Source organism: Lactuca sativa, chromosome 3 (assembly GCF_002870075.4).
Source record: "Lactuca sativa cultivar Salinas chromosome 3, Lsat_Salinas_v11, whole genome shotgun sequence".
NCBI classification, from domain to species: Eukaryota; Viridiplantae; Streptophyta; class Magnoliopsida; order Asterales; family Asteraceae; genus Lactuca; species Lactuca sativa.
This window is the reverse complement of record NC_056625.2, coordinates 269,733,921-269,747,077: the sequence shown is the minus strand read 5'-3', so window position 1 is coordinate 269,747,077 and position 13,157 is coordinate 269,733,921.

Here is a 13,157-nt window from a genome sequence, read left to right as displayed (position 1 = left end):
AAAGAGGCTGAATGCTTTTATTGCCATGAAAAATCACATTGGAAGCGGAACTGCCCAAAATATCAGCAAGATGTGAAGGATGGGAAAGTTAAACCCAACCATGCAGGTATTTACACTATCTTATCTAATAACTCACCCCATTCTAACTCTTGGGTCCTTGATACCGGTTGTGGTATTCATATCTGTTTTGATTTGCAGGGACTAAGAAGAAGTGAGAATGTGGAGCAAGGAAGAATAAACTTAATCATGGGGAATAGGAAAGCTTTACCTGTCACCAAGATTGGAGTTTATACTTTATCGCTAAGTAGTGGGTTTAGTTTAGATTTGAATAAGTGTTATTATTCGCCAGAAATGGCAAGAAATATTATTTCCTTTCATGCATTGTATAAACAAGGTTTCACCTTTTCATTTGATAATGAAGTTGGTTCGATTAATGCTTTCTTTAATAATGTTCCTTATTTTAAAGCATTACCTTGTGATGGCGTGTATGAAACAGTATCTGTGGTTGATAACTTAGGAAATAATGTATTGTGTATTGATTCTGTGAATAATAATAACTTGGATAAAGCATTACTATGGCACTGTCGTCTTGGACATATAAGTAAGAAGCGCATAGGACAACTCCAAAAGGATGGAGTCTTGGAGTCATTTGACCTAAATTCAGATGATAGTTGCGAATCATGCTTACTTGAAAAAATGACAAAGTCACCCTTCACAGGTTCTTGTGAGAGGGGTGAAGGTTTGTTGGATCTTGTACGCACGGATGTGTGTGGGCCCTTCAAACATGCCACAAGGGATGCTAATCGTTATTATTTGACTATTACTGATGATTACAGTAGATATGGATATGTCTACTTAATCAAGAATAAGTCAGAGACTTTCGAAAGGTTTAAGGAATTTAAACAGGAAGTCGAGAATCAATTGGTCAGGAACATTAAGATGCTTCGATCCGATCGTGGTGGTGAGTATCTTAGTTCAGAGTTCCTTGACTATCTTAGGGAATGTGGGATTGTCTCACAATTAACACCTCCCAGGACACCATACTTGAATGATGTGGATGAGAGGCATAATCGAACCTTGTTGGATATGGTTCGTTCCATGATGAGTCGAGCTTCGCTACCAATCTCATTTTGGGGGTATGCCTTAGAGACTACCGCCCATATCCTTAATCTAGTCCCTACAAAGAAAGTTGTCGAAACTCCTCACGAGATGTGGATTGGTAAAGTACCTAAACTAGACCACATCAAGATTTGGGGTTGCAAGGCTTTCGTGAGACGCGAGACTCATGATAAGCTCGAACCTCGAAGCGAGAGGTGTATTTTCATCGGCTACCCACAGCAATCCTTTGGTTACCTCTTCTACAGACCTAGTGAAAATGTTGTCTTTGTAGCTAGGAGGGCTTTCTTTAAAGAGAGAGAGTTCATAAGCCAAGGAAACAGTGGGAGGCAAGTTGATCTTGAAGAAATTCAAGAGTCAAGCGGTGAAGGAACTTCAAACCCTAGCACTCAACTTGAGGAGGAAACTCCTGTTGAGCCAATTGACAAGTCTGTACCTCTGAGGCGTTCCACAAGGGTTAGGAATGCTCCTGAGCATTACTATGGATTCCATATTACTGTAGAAGGTGATACACTTATCAGTGATGAGACACTGATAGGTCTGGATGAACCTAACAATTACGTGGAAGCCATGGCAGGTGCTGAGTCAGCCAAGTGGAAAGAGGCAATGGACAGTGAAATATAGTCCATGTATGACAATCAAGTTTGGAACTTGGTTGAGAATGTACCAGTTCGTAAGACAGTAGGGTGCAAATGGATCTTCAAGAAGAAGACCGACATGGATGGCAAAGTACACACTTATAAGGCTCGACTGGTTGCAAAGGGCTTCTCTCAAATTCCTGGAGTGGACTATGATGAGACCTTTTCTCCAGTAGCCAAGATTAAGTCTATTAGGGTTCTGTTAGCCATAGCTGCATTTCATGACTATGGAATATGGCAAATGGATGTCAAAACCGCTTTCCTTAATGGAAAGTTGGCTGAAGATGTTTACATGAGTCAGCCAGAAGGTTTCGTCAGCAACGAGTACCCTAATAGAGTGTGTAAGCTTGAGAAATCCATTTATGGATTAAAGCAACCACCTCGCAGATAGAAACTTTGCTTTGATGAAAAGGTCAAGGAATTTGGCTTTTCTAGGAGTGAAGATGAGTCTTGCGTGTATGTCAAGGCTAGTGGGAGTATAGTTAGCTTTTTGGTATTGTATGTGGATGACATACTACTCATAGGAAATGACATCCCAACTCTGCAGGAAGTTAAGTCCTGGCTTGAGAAGTGTTTCTCTATGAAGGACCTAAGAGAAGCTGCCTATATTCTAGGGATAAGGATCTTGAGAGATCGGAGTAAAAAACTAATTGGACTTAGTCAAAGTACCTACTTGGATAAGGTGCTGAAGAGATTCAGCATGCAGGACTCCAAGAGAGGAGAGTTACCCATCCAGAGTAACAACAGATTGAGTAAGACACAAAGCCCTAGCACTAAGGCTGAGATAGCAGAAATGAGTCGAATACCTTATGCTTCGGCTGTAGGATCGATCATGTATGCTATGACGTGTACTCAACCTGATGTAGCCTTTGCCCTGAGCATGGTTAGCAGGTATCAGGGGAACCCTGGCAAGGCACACTGTACTGCGGTAAAGAATATCCTCAAGTACCTACGGAGGACTAAGGACTGGGTCCTTACCCTCGGTGGGAGTGATGACTTGAGAGTTGTAGGGTATAATGATGCTAGCTTCCAGACTGATAGGGATAATTTTCGCTCTCAGTCGGGCTGGGTCTTTACCCTAAATGGAGGAGCAATTTCTTGGATGAGTTCTAAGCAAGAGACAGTGGCTGATTCAACTTGTGAATCAGAGTAAATTGCAGCTAGCAAGCGGAAAAGGAGGCGATATGGCTGAAGAACTTCATTGGAGACCTTGGAGTTGTACCAACTATTAAAGAGCCAATGGAAATTTTCTGTGATAGTGAAAGCGTTGTTGCCTTAGCCATGGAACCAAGGGATCACGGGAGATCCAGACACATCGACAGAAAATAGCATTTTATCAGACATCGGATAGAAGAAGGACTCCTCGTGGCAAAGAGGGTATCATCGGATGAGAACCCAGCAGATCCCCTCACGAAGGGACTGACTCGGGTTAAGCATCTCCAGCATGCTTGGAGCATAGGGCTGAAGGATGATATTAGATTTAGTAGTTAGATAACCTCGAAATTTGTAAAGTGTAATTGACATTAGATGATGAATAAAAGGTGTTTTATTTATGAGTAAAGTGTTGCTATCTCTTGTCGATCGTTTACTATATTTCTTTTGCATGTTTTGACTTCCAGAATAATTATGTTTGGTATATCATATTATTCAAACCTCCACAGTCGTTCATATGTCAGAAGTAGGTATGAATCAAGACTGTCATGATTGGTTGCAGAGGTCTACGGTGTTGGACAAGGCTACAACATTCATGAGTGCTCATAAGTTCTGAGCATTGGACTCAACCCACGCTCACTTGAATCACTTCATGGAATTTATCTCGAGTGATCGTGACACGGTAATATCATATAAGTCTTCAAACCTAGAGATATGATTTGTTACTTATAAGTTGGTTATGCATTGATTGTACGAAAACGCATTGGTAACTCGATGTTATAAAACGTGCTTTTGTGTATAATTCAATGAGTGGTAGAACAAACATATGAGTCAAAGTTTATCTGTTCCTTCTTGGATTAGAAGCTGATATCTGGGCCCCTCGATGATTTTGCTTTGACCTATGTACCGGGCCCGGTGAGAACTAAGTTGATGTGTTCAATTAAGTTCTTTGTCAAACAAATCGGAAATCGGGAAACAAACTGCTGGACAATAAGTAAGACATTGTTCCATGTATTTGTCCGGCTGATATCTAGAACAGAGCAATATATGATCACTTTTCTTAAATAGCGTATCAACATCTTCTCAGTTCCGAGAGACCTTGAAAGAGATACGATTGCCGGTCGGTTCCTGAAGTACTGGAGTTATAGTTATTAGACTTATCCAAGTGGGAGACTGTTGGATAAGGTGTCTAAGTCCATAACTATTTCTGGTCAGCACTTGACCCGACCCGGCATGGTCCATTTGGGTTGCATGGCACCATGCAATTAGATAGACTAAATGAGAGAAATAACACTTGGAGATTATTAATATATTATAAGTTCTAATATATTAATAATATTATTTAATTAGTTTGATCAAGAATTAATTTAGAATTAATTAAGTGATCAAAAGATAACTAATTAAATATATGGATTGATTATGTAAATCATTCATATCTTGTATAGTGGGCTAAGAGGCTCCATGAATTATCAAGTTGGGTTCCACCCATAGGATGCTCCATGGGAGTTACAAACCCATGGGTCATGGAAATGAAGAGTCATGACACATTAGAGTTCACATGTTGTAACCCTAGATGTGTCAACACTATATAAGAATCCCATTCTCCACCAAAATCGGCTACACATTGGAAACAAGAGGGCTAGGCCGATTTTAAGAAGTGTGTATTCTCTCAAAAAGTCTTTCCAAGAGCATTTGGTGTTGTGTGAAGCATTTGAGGCATCACACTTAGGGTGCTAGGCTCACAAGGTTTCAAGGATCATAAGCAACAACAAGGTATGTTATTCTATCTTTCATTCAAGTTAAAATTGTTCCCCATGTATGCTAGATAGGAATATAACTTAGGAATTCAACTTTGCATGATAATTAGACAAACATATATCCAAGGTTATTAGGGTTGCATGTACACTTAGGAAGTGTTGGAATGCTCAAAACCCATCACATACATCTTATAAACCCCTTTTTATGGATTTTGGAGCCAAAAACCCCATGCATGGAAATCAACTTCGCAGCTTTACATATGAAATGGACCATAGGAGGTCAGATCTGTGGTTTTGATGCATTAAGACTCATTATAATCAACTGTATAGTTTTGGGCTAGGAGGGACTCGGCGAGTCGGGACGCTCTTTCCCCCAAACGTCTTCTGGAAATGGTTTTGGTTGAGTGGAAGGAACACTCAGTCTGCTAGGGGTTTGTTTTGGACCTGGAAATCATAGGACTCGGCGAATGGATGAACAGACTCGGCGAGTTCAATGCAATGTCCCAACCTCATGAATATGGACTCGACGAGTTCAAGGAGAACTCGGCGAGTCATAGACTAGACTCATTTATTCGAATAAAGATGAACTCGAGGAGTTCAAGAAGTAAATTGGCGAGTCGGTTGAAGATAGTCAGATGTGTTGTTGAAGGCGAACTCGTCGAGCTCTTGCTAGAATCGACGAGTAAGGACGGGGTTATGGAAGTAGGTGAACATGGGGACTCGGCGAGTTGGTGGACCAACTCGGCGAGTCGAGTCAATCAGACATTGACTTTGATCGAAGTTGACTTTGACCAGGGTTTGACCATGACTTTGACTTAGATTTGGGTTGACCGTTGTAAGGGTTATGAGTATGTGTTAGTAATCAGGAAAGGTCGTTGTATAGGGATTGAGGAGTAGAGCCGAGTTGATTCCCATGCCGAGGACTGTGTAGATACTACACAATATCGAGGTGAGTTCTCTCCTAGTAAGAGTGGGTCTACGGCCACAATGCCGACCCAAAAGTAAGAGTGTTGGATAGATGATTGTCTTTGTGATAATTATCTAGTGTTGATATGAGATATGATTGTTGTGCCTGATATGATTATAGTGCTTGATATGTTTACTGTGCTTGAAATGTATTAGCAGAAGTAAGGGTGAAATAGTCCTCGGTTACCGGTTGAAAGATACCGAAGGGGAGGGTAGCTCCCAGTTACCGGTTGAAAAATACCAAAGGGGAGGTTAGTTCCCGGTTACCGATTGAAAGATATTGAGGAGGAGTCCAGCTCCTCGCTATGCCCGATAGTTACAGATTGAAAGATACCAAAGATTAGGCATTATTTGGTATGGGGATGATGGTGGAACTCACTAAGCTTTGTGCTTATGTTTTTTAGTTTTGGTTTCAGGTACCTCTTCATCTAAGGGGAAGGAGCCAGCGGGGTAGTAGCGCATCACACATTCATACATGATATTCCGCACTTGAGAAACCTGGGATTGTACTATGAATTTATACTATTTGGTAATATGGTTTTGAGACTAGTGATTTGTGACTTTATGTTTGAAAGGATTTCAAAGTTGTTTTCAGTTAACTACTTTACAAGTAATATACTTTAAAATCAAAAAAATTTGGGTTTGGATTTTGGGATGTTACAAGTAAGAACATTGCAAAAATGTGATTTTCATTAAATATATACCATGTCTTATTGGATACATGCAATAACCATGATATCATATCTCTTTATTTCTTTTATAGAAACATACAATGACCCATTATTAAACGCAAATCTATGTCTTCCACTTTGAAAGCATTCATGCAACACTTGTATAAGCTAGCGGATAAAGGTCACCTTACCGATGGTGTTATCTTTTGATGGCCTAGATGTATTCACAATTTCTATAAACTATAGGCCGATTACATAAGTTTGTCAAACTAGATGATTTGATAGAAAATCTGTCTTGATAAAAGTTACCTAAGAAATAGTGATCTAAGGAATAGATGAGATCATACATGTCTATTAACTAAGCTATTAGCGATCACATAATGCTAGGAATTATATATTAAATTATAATTGATAATGGATATCCACCTAGTTGAATTCAATGAGTGTGACAAAGGATACATAACCATTTGTTTGTTTTGAAACATGGATCCTATACTTGATAATTAATGTTTTAGAAACACAAAGGATATTAATTATTAAAGATTTAAATATTGAAAATACTAAATGAATTTTGGTAAATTTTGTAGATGAAAAAAAAATTCGATCTCGCTACAATGCATTATCTATCTCTTGCTGATCTATAAGCGATAGTTACCTTCGATGGATATAATTTCAGAGAATGGTATCCTACCTTTTGCGATATTCTCAAAACGAATCAAAAAATATATATTATTAAAGGCCCTATTCTTGAACCACCTGATCTAAGAAATAAATTTAAACACGATGCCTACTGGAAGCATCATTGTGATGTTGAAGAAGTTTTTTGACATGATACTGGGAACAATAAATCCCGACTTCCAGAAAGTCTTTAAAAAATTAGAAGCATATCAGATGTTTTGTCAGCTGAGGCAGATATTCCTAAAATACAATAATGTTTGGTTTGATCCAGTTCAAACATTTGAAAAATGCATGGCTTAAAAGAGTCATATTGTATGCTATAAGAGACCCTTAGTTCATTGAAGGGGTATCTATAAGCCCAAGAAATCCAAAAAAAAATCTTATTTCTATTGTCGAGAAACGTGACACTTGAAGAGTAAATGTCCCTCTTATCTAAGAAGAACTAGACATACCAACACTTCAGGTATCTATCATATAGAACTTATGTTTTTGATTTAAGCACTCAGGTACTTGATACTTGATGTTAATATAATAATTGTAAATGTTTACAAATATTCAAGATGAGTAAGAAGCTGAAAACAAGCAAGTTAGAACTTAACCCTTGGAGTTTATTATTTATGCTTATAACATAAAATACTTTTATTATAAAACAATGTTTGTTTTGGAACAATGTATGTTTTGAATTTAGCATGTCTAAATATATGTCTCAATTAGTTGACTATATTATTAATTATTTACTTAATCATTTTTCATAACGATCACATTCATATCTTGAAATGATTAAATTTTGTTTTTGAGAACTAGATCTCTTAATTGAATTATAAATTAAATATCAAGATTTTCTAATTAATAAGTTCTATAAGGAAACACTTTTGATTCAAACATGATTGAACCAAACTTATCTATGCTATTATTATCTTTATTATATAAATAAAATGCACATATTTCAACTTCAAAAAAATTGACATTTGAAAGCGAATAATGTAATTTATATGACATGTGTGAATTTTATTTATATATAAAAGATCAGTAATTCTAGTTTCACTAAATTGTACTTAAAATAATTCTTAAAAAACTATATATAGTGATGTATGACTTCTCTTCTAATGAATCTCTATTTTTAGTACAATATATCTTATGAAGTAAATATTATTCACATACTAGACTCTACACTGCCTAGTACCAAATAATACATACTAATATCACATACATACTAAGCAAAGAACATACACATATGTATAACGTAGTGAGAAACTCACCTCTAATCAAATGTGGATCACAACGACCAACCACAAAAACTTCAATGGGTTCAAGGCAGTTCCCTCTCCCATACAAAATTGTTATCTGGTATTAATAAGGAACCTTAATCAATAATTTAAACTAGTTAGTCCCTACCCAGACTATGTTGTCTAAAAGAGAAATTCAAAGTACAATGCTAGAATGGTAAAAACATGGATTTAGGGTTTCAGGTTGCATCTAATTCATACCCCAATAACATAGAGGACATAAGGATGAGGCTGAAATTATTACCACCTATTACCATCATGGAAGTGGTGGCCAATGGTAGAAGCCACCACCCTGATGGTGGTTTAGGTTTATTAACTACTTCCACATTATTTTAATTATTATTTAATGATAATTTATTGTTTTTATTATATATTAAACTTATTTTATTTCATTATATTATTATTTAACCATTAAATGTGATTAAATCCCATACACGCCCTTTATTATTTTTACTACCAATGTTGTTATTTAACCAGAAAATAGAAACGAGGAGTTACAAAACATACGTTTATATAAAAATGAAGGTAACATTTGGGTTTACTAAGAACTAGTAGGAGCATAGTGATATTCCTCATCTTGTATGAATAAGTTATACTTAATCATGTGAAATTACATTCTGACTATGCAAGGCCGTTTCATCTTGACTCATAAAGTATATCTAAAATAAAAGACTTAGGTATGACAAGATACATTATCGGAAAGTAATTTCTACAAAGATAGATAAAGATGAATATTAAAGTTTTAAATATTTATGCATATGTTGATAATATATTGAAAAAATCGAGATACAAGATTCATTTGGAGTAGTCTTGGTATTGCCACATAACACAATCTTGAGCTTGCCTCAAAAGGATCTAGCGTATAGGTTTAAGCTAAATAAAATGACTTATATTCAACTTGCCATGAAAAATGAATCTATCATTTATGCCATATTATGCATAAGACCAATTACATGATTATACTATGAGCATATCATAAGATACCAATAAGATTCATGGAAAATGTCGTTAGATGACTATAGGGACATTCTAAGAGTACGTAAGAAGAACTAAGAGATGTATATGAGTTAATAAGTTTATAAGAAGATCTTTATGTAAATAAGGTACATAAGATGCTAACTTCAAAACAGAGAAAGATAATTATGAATTATAATTGTATTATAACTTCATTATGAATGAAGAATGAGTTTTGTTGGAACTAGCTCCAAGAAAAACATAATGGTATAGTCAAATAAAAATTAAGAATACACTACTACTTCAGAAGTTGCAATCAAATATGATTGGATAAATGAGTTCATTGAGATGACTAGGTTGAGTAATTCCATTTAAGGATCACAAAAAATCCTTTTTTTAACTTCAAGAATATACTTAATCAGGGTAAGTTACATGAGAATGCCGCTCATGTTCTCCACGATATGTAACTATATGTAGAATAAAGTTTAATACGGAGATGATCGTATTTTCATAATTCATACAAATTAATTTTAGTCATACCCATTAATAAAGTCCTTCCTTTAAAGCTAAGCGTGAAAGGTCACACTTGAGCTTTAGGACTATGTTATTAAAGAATTAGGATTTTATTTGGATTTAGTATTTAGATATTGAAACATTAAGAAAAAAACTATTATATTATTTTCGTATATTGATATATGATCTTCCCATAAATACTTATTGTGTACTATATTAACATGTTTAATACTTGAGTATTCTAATTATTTTAAAATTTCATATTCGGTGATAACTTTGGGAGAAATTATGAATTAAGACTAATATGAAATGGATTGGCTGATTATAATAAGATGAAAGTAGGCAAGAGCTTGTAACCAATATTTATAAGTAGTTGTCAAAGAGCTAGTATTGGACATGACCCACATCAAGATCACCTTATGGATTGCTATCGTGAGTGATGTTTGATAAAAGGTACTATCTTTGTATCCTCAATACCTGAGATGTATATTAGGACTTGAGTGTAGGGATCACCATATTTTGACATGGTCAAATATTTTTTTTTACCAGAAAGTTATAAAGCGACTATCACGTATGGTATGAACTATACAAGAAGTGTATGTAGTCAAAATGGGATATTTCCTCTTACGTGTTGAGAGCTAGATGTCTAACACGTGTTACCCAAAGTTGAAACATCAAATGACATTGATTGCCATCTATGTCTCATGTGCAACAAGATGTCTATAACAAAGGGATAACAAATAAACATACCTTATACATCAACTACAACTTTATGATTTTGGGAATTGGATGTTGATTAATGGTATTTTCATTGTGTGTTATTGGGGGGAATGAAATGCTGTTAGATGTTCACCACTTTCTATATCAAACTATGATGAGTCTTGTGCAAGTGGGAGATAGAAAGATCTATATGCCCAATAATAGTTATAGAATGATATTTTCTAATGACATATCAGCTTATAGAGCCCCACCTTATAGAAAGTTTCTACTTATTGATTATGTATTAATCTAATTTGAATATCAATAAATTCAATCAACACTTGTATTTTTGGGAATTACTTTTTCGTGGAAATAATAATTAAAGAGAGAAAAACTAGTTATATTAATAAGGTATGAATATATATATATATATATATATATATATATATATATATATATATATATATATATATATATATGTCATGTACATTTATTTTGGACATATTGTATTTCACTTAAATGTGACATGGAATGGACTAGTTATAAACTTGAGTGAAAGAAAAATAAATACATACCATTACCTCTTAGTGTCGTGAACTCCTAAGTGGATGGGAAGGATTGCTTGTTTGGCTTATCTTGCACCTAATTGTGATTTAGGTCGGTATGTGTCAGCATTTTCCCACTTTGAGGTACATGTCAAAATGATTTAATGATAATGAATTACCAATACTTTGATATATGAAGCGTTTTAAATGGAAGTGTTAGATACTTTTGAAAAACATGTTTTGAAAGAATTCTTTGAAAGCAGGAACGTTTAAAAGAAAATAATGTTTTGGAAGAACACATGTTTTGATATGTTAAATGTATCTTTTCAAAATATATCTTGGTAGTAATATATGTTGTTAAAAATGACAATATATATATATATATATATATATATATATATATATATATATATATATATATATATATATATATTGATAATGTTTTTGAATGAAAAGAATGTTTTGGAAGAACGAATGTTTTGATATGTTAAATGTATGCTTTCAAAATATATCTTAGGAGTAATATATGCAATTATAAATGACGATATGAATATTGATAATTTTTGAATGCGAAAGCTAGAAATGAAAGGAAAGAGACACAATAAAATCCGCCAGGACCATGATACCTCATAAGAAGTACTAGAGGAATCTATTGTGATGTTACATTCCCTTCGCGAAGTAGATATCTTTATATATCATGATACCTTGGTGGATTGATTTTGTTCTTTTCACCTTGTCACTTGACTTCGAAAGGGATCAAATGAAATGAAATGATATGATATGTTATGTATGAAATGATTTTCATGTAAAAGCTTTGAAATGAAATGACATTATTGTCTTATGTTCCTCATTATAATGCCATGTATCTCATGATACATTTAAGGGGTAAAGATGATAAATGGAAATTAGAAGCTAAGAGATGGTGAATGGAGTGGAGCTTGTCAAGTCCCTTATTTATGGTATTGATGCAATTTGTATTTTCTTGCTATAGTTTTTGTTACACCCCCGAACCAGACGGCGGAAACGTCCGGGGGCTTGGGTGACTTCATTTTTGTAGTATCATTACAGAGTATACAATTGAAACATAACATCATCATCAACACACATGTAATATTACAACTGTCATTGGTTTATATCAAATATTGTATTTCGATATTACATGCCAAAATATTCAAAGTATGATGAAATCAAAATATAACAAAATATCCATGTAATCTTGCTAACCAAACAGCTCAATGGTTTCCTAAGAATACAAGTTAAATTAAAAGGGTCAACATAAATATGTTGGTGAGTTCATAAGCATGTTTGAGTAAAATGTTTCGTATCGATTTGTAAACACCAGAAAATCCGATATTTTCTGAAAAACAGTTTGAAATGTTTGTGTCAGATCTTGTATGAATGCATGTGTTTTATTATTTGTGAGAATTTAAAGATAATGAACCCAGACAACCCGATGTTGTCCGTTTATGAGAATGCTGGAAACTCAACACCCGTGGTTGAGTACCAGCACGAGTATATTACCGTGTTATCAACAAAAAATGGTTTCCCGTAAATTTTATAAAGTTATTTCCTCTAAGTGGGTCATTATAACCATACGAGAAAATCACAATTTCTCTTGTCATGGCATTTTTTGGACGCCAGTGGAATAAGGTAAGGTTTTTGTCAACTTAGACTGGCCTAGTCTAATTGTAGCGAACAGCTCAGGTGTGGGGTGTCACCCCCATATAGATCTATACACAAACTCCTATTCTCCCTCCATGAGATTCTAGTTATAACTACAAGCTACGATTTTACACTCAATAGGTGTCAACCGAAATGTCTCACTAGATCCTTAATCGAATTTACGTGAAAAAAAAAAAAGAGAACATATAAGGTATATTCCAGGCCTAATAAACATGTAAGTGGACAACTAACGCCCACTAAGCGTGAGAATTATTGCCAGGCTCAAAAGGAATGAAAATATATATCATGGGCCCAATATACATGTAAAAGGACAACTAAGACCCATTTAACATGTATATTATTTCCAGGCCCAATAAGGACATGAATATCGAATTCGATCTGTGGTTTGTTACGTTGGTTGTTTAAGCTATGTTGTTACAAATGCGACATAAAAAGTTTACCTTTTTGTAAAATATCATTTTGGTCCTAAAAACCAAAAATTTACATTTGTGGCACATTT